Below are 4,994 nucleotides of genomic sequence, written 5' to 3'. Positions count from 1 at the left end.
AAAAAGTCAAATGTATTTGCATCAAGCATTTGCATTCTTGCATTCGCATTGACATTTCCATTAGCATCATTTGATGAGAAAAGAAATTTGTATCATGTTTGCATTTATCAACTTTATAAATATAAGAAAAAAAAAAGAAAAAAAGGGCCAAAAGAGAGAGAGAGAGAGAGAGAGAGAGAGAGAAAAAGAGTTTATCATGAAAATATGAGAAAAAGAAAAAATAGTTTGACAAGAGATGAAAGTATAAAAAAGGTTAAAAAAGTTGAAAGAAAATCGATCTGTAAAAAGTAGAGGGATTGTTGAAAGAATGAAAAGAAAGAGATATGTTACAAGATAAGACTTAAGTCTAGTTAAGTTGGCACCTAGATAAATTTCCGAGACCTCTGAGCAAAGCAATTTAAATTTTCAAAGTTTCATTCCCTCTGATTAGGAGGAGCATTCAAAAATGGCAAGATTGGTAAGACTTTCGAGTGTAATCTCTAAGAGCTTTGGGAAAAACATTTTAAATTTTCAAAGTTTTAATGCCTCTGATTGGGAGGAGCATTTAAAGATGGCAAGATTGGTAAGACCTCTAGACATAATCTCCAAGACCTCTATGTAAAGCATTTTGTATTTTCAAAGTTTCAATGCCTTTATTATAACGAGCATTTAAAGATTTTGAAATTCTTAAGACCTCTAAGTACAATCTTTAAGACCTCTAGGCATAATCTCTAAGACTTTCGAGCATAATCTGTAACTCCTTAAAGCAAAATTCATAAGTTTTTCATGCTGAATCTATTTTAATTTTAAAATTCATAAAACCTTTGGACATAATCTATAAATCTTTTGAACAGGATTTGTAAGTCTTTCAAGCTAAATCTATTTTAATTTTAAGATTTGTAAGCCTTTCAAGCAAGATTTGTAAGCTTCTAAGCTAAATCTATTTTAATTTAAAGATTTATAAGTCTTCCAGGCAGGATTCTAAGTCTTATGAGCTGAATCTATTTTAATTTTGAGATCTGTAACTCTTATGAGTAAGATTTTTAAGTCTTCTGAGCTTAATCTAATTTAATTTTGAGACCTCTGAGTATAATCTCTAAGACCTCCAGGTATAATTTGTAAGTCCTCCGGGCAAGGTTCGTAAGTCTTTCAAGTTGAATCTATTTTAATTTCAAGATTTGTAAGACCTTTGGACATGATCTCTTGTTTTATTTCCAAAAGTTATTAAGTTTTTGTTTTAATTTGTTGCAAATGATCAAGTTTATTAAATTAAAAAACAAACAAACAAAATAACAAAATAAAAATAAAAATAAAAACAAAACACAGCAAAAACAAGATTTCTTAAGTTTCAAAGCCTTTATTTGGGATGAGCCATTTTCAAACAAGATTTTAAAGTTTCAAAGCCTCTATTGGGGGGAGCCATTTTCAAACAAGACAAAAAAAAAGTTTCAAAGCCTCTATTTAGGGAGAGCCATTTTTAGACAAGGTTTTTTAAAGTTTCAAAGCCTCTGTTTGGGAGAAGCTATTTTCAAACAAGATTTTAAAATTTTGAAGCCTCTATTAGGGGGAGCCATTTTCAAACAAGGGTTTTAAAGTTCCAAAGCCTTTATTTGGGGGAGCCATTTTTACACAAGATTTTAAAGTTTTAAAGCTTTTGTTTGGGAGGAGCTATTTCAAACAAGATTTTAAAGTTTCAAAGCCTTTGCTCGAGAGGAGCCATTTTCGAACAAGATTTTAAAGTTTCAAAGCTTTTGTTTAAGGGAAGCCATTTTCAAACAAGACTTTTAAAGTTTCAAAGCCTCTATTTAGGGGGAGCCATTTTCACACAAGATTTTAAAGTTCTAAAGCCTCTAATTGAGAGAAGCCATTTTCATACAAGATTTTAAAGTTCGAAGCCTCTATTTAGGGGAAGCCATTTTCAAATAAATTTTTTAAAGTTTCAAAGCCTCTATTTGGGAAGAGTCATTTTCAAACAAGATTTTAAAGTTTCAAAGCCTTTGTTTAGAAGGAGCCATTTTCAAACAATATTTTTGAAGTTTCAAAGCCTCTATTTAGGAGGGAGCCATTTTCACATAAGGTTTTATAGTTTCAAAGCCTTTGTTTGGGAGGAGCCATTTTTAAACAAGATTAAAATTTCAAAGCCTCTATTTGGGGGGAGCCACTTTCAAACAAGATAAAAAAAAGTTTCAAAGCCTTTATTTGGGGGAAGCCATTTTTAGACAAGATTTTAAAATTTTGAAGCCTCTGTTTAGGGGGAGCCATTTTCAAACAAGATTTTTTTAAGTTTCAAAACCTCTGTTTAGAGGAAGCCAATTTCAAACAAGTTCAAAAAAGAAAAAAAACAAAAACAAAAATAAAAAAGATTTTCAAAACCTTTGTTTAGGGGAAGTAATTTAAAAAAAAAAAAAAACTATCAGAAGCATCATCCGACCAAAATTGTTGTCTATGTCTTTGCATTATTTTTTAGAATGCATTATTTCTAATTCTTAAAAATATGCAAAGAAAGACAACTATAGACATCGAATTTTATCTGAAATATTTTAGCATGGTTAACCTAAGCCCATTTACAATCTATAAAGAGCCCATAAGTTGGCCCATTTATAGATCCAAACAAAGCCCATTTGAAGCCTATAAAAGGCCCCTTTAACAGCCCATAAAATGCATCGATATTTAGGCCTATAATAAACAGAGAAAAAAGATACCCATATGATTACTGTTAAACTCTTTCATATGGGATTTATATAGATGATATCTTTTCACGTGGATGCATGAGAAATAGGTAAACCCCAAAGTCAACCCTAATCAAAATTGCACAAAATTTGGTCAAAATGAATAGAACCGGGTTCAATCCTCAAAGTTCACAACCTAATTGGAATCAATGTGGTTTAAAATTAAATTTGGTAAATTTTTAAAACACTAAAAATTTTTGTTACACTAGGAAAAGTACAAAATTACTAAAATACCCTTTAAGGGATATTTTCATAATTTGGCCTTCTTGAGCTTGAATTTTTATGAAATTTTTTTGATCTTAATTTCATAATATTTTATGATTTTTGGTGCATTTGAAATCATAGCAATGCCCTAAAAAGTGTGAAATTACCAAAATCATAAAAATGAGCATGGGAACATTGATTTGTAAAAAAATGGTCTAAATACCAAAAATTTTGCACTACAGGCAAAATGGCCTTTTCATGGGTTTAGAGGCTATAAAAATCTAGCATTTGCAATGAATAATGTGGACCATTCTTGAAAAGGGAGGAGGGTCTATCAAAAAGGAAGATGGAAGAGAGGAAGGAGAAAAGAAAAAAAAAAGAAAGAGCAAAAAAAAATTTGAAAAGACAGAGAGATTTACTAAAGAAAGACAAAACATAAAACCTAGGGTAAAAAAAAAGGGAAAACCTCACTAAGAAAAGAGGAAGGGTCTACTGAAAAATAGGAGAACTAAAAGAAAAAAATGGAAAGCTAGAAGAAAGTAAGCTTGAAAAAAAGAAAAATGGGTGAAGAAAAGGACTTGTAGTGAAAAAACAAACAACAAACCATTCTGCAAGTAGCAAGTAGCAAGTAGCGACTTATTGTCTAAAAGGCTATTTGAAGATCTACTTAGAGTATTGAAGATTTTTAATTTCCCTTGCTGTCAAGGATATGAAGGCTCATCTAGTTAATGTTCTTAAAGCCTCTGCTCTCTCTAGTAAAGCCCAAGTAATATGGTATAGTTGTTTGCTTATGTAAGTACTGATCTATGGAATAACGGTAGGATATTACATCTTAGCTTTTCTTTTCTCCATCATTAACAAATAGGCTATCATGAAATTTCCTTATCTAGGGGCTTGAACTACTTTATAGTACCTAACAATTATAGCTATTGTATGCCTCTATGGATGGTTCAAAGTCATAGATCATGATCTAATTGACCTTTTAACTGTATGGTAGTTCTTACCTATAGCCATTATATTTTACCTCTCTCTCTTCACCAACAATGAGCTTCTCTTACATGCCAATGTTAACACTTTCATTGTCTTTTGTTCAGCAGTTCCTATGTTTGTTGCAATAAGAAAGACCCTTTTCTTACACTAGCCATGGCCTTCAATAAAGACATAGATCTCATTAGGCACCATTTTTTGTTGCAGTGTGCTTTATGTTCTTACTGATTACCAGTTCACGTTAACTGCCTATACTTGGGCTGTTGCATACTTGGTAAGCATGTCTATAGAATTTGTTTATGTAAAGCATGTGGTAATGACTATTGCTCTAAATACGTGGGGTCTTGTATTGTACAATAATCTTAAGGCTCTCCTTTTGTTTCCTCTTGAGCTACTAATAATGGGAGAGTTGAAAAAAATAAATAATGAATTCTCAGATGAGTTTGATTGGTACTTTTTCAAGTGATTTTGTCTATAGGTTTATCATCTTTATTTGGTTTGGCCATCTCTTTCGTTGGGTTCTCTTGTCAAAAGGTAATTTTTATTACAGGGTTCACTATTCTTAGCATAGTTAACTAGCTATTGACAATTGTGATTAATTTGGTTATTTGGGATAAGCATTCCATTTTTGTAAGGATTATGGGGCTCTTGATTTGTATGTTAGGTAGGATTATGTATCAACAGTCTACAAGCAATAAGCCCAAAGCTATTAATGAAGTTATGGTATAAGAGAGCAAGGAATAATAAAATTTATTTAAAATGCAAAACAACACAGAGGAAAAGAACAATGAAAAAGAAGTCATTGAGATAGAAGTGAAGTGTAAAGACTTAAAATAATTTTGGGTCTTCTCCCATCTGCATATGAAAGCCATTTTTCAGTTCAATATGGCTGATGAATTCTTGAGGCAATGTCTCATGAAAACAACAATCTCCATATGCACAAAATACCTACATTGAAGATTTAGGCTCAGGTTTAATACATATGTGGCATTTAATCTGGTCAATCTTTCATTGCCCAAACTCAAAACTTAACCTTTTTAGATTGATATATAATTTTTATTTGCTATCCAACAAATTAGGATGGGACAAAATTTT

At 31.3% G+C, this 4,994-nt stretch overlaps 1 pseudogene; it reads left to right on the top strand.

Annotated features, from left to right (window-relative positions):
- Positions 1-3,005: 3,005 nt before the first annotated feature.
- On the top strand, positions 3,006-4,654 carry LOC111294812 (GDP-mannose transporter GONST3 pseudogene; annotated as a pseudogene).
- Positions 4,655-4,994: the final 340 nt, after the last annotated feature.

Source organism: Durio zibethinus, chromosome 14, assembly GCF_047325235.1.
Source record: "Durio zibethinus cultivar Kanyao isolate XHJ-2024 chromosome 14, ASM4732523v1, whole genome shotgun sequence".
Classification (NCBI taxonomy): Eukaryota; Viridiplantae; Streptophyta; class Magnoliopsida; order Malvales; family Malvaceae; genus Durio; species Durio zibethinus.
Note: the sequence above shows the minus strand (reverse complement) of the source record. Positions and strands in the feature narration are given on the sequence as shown.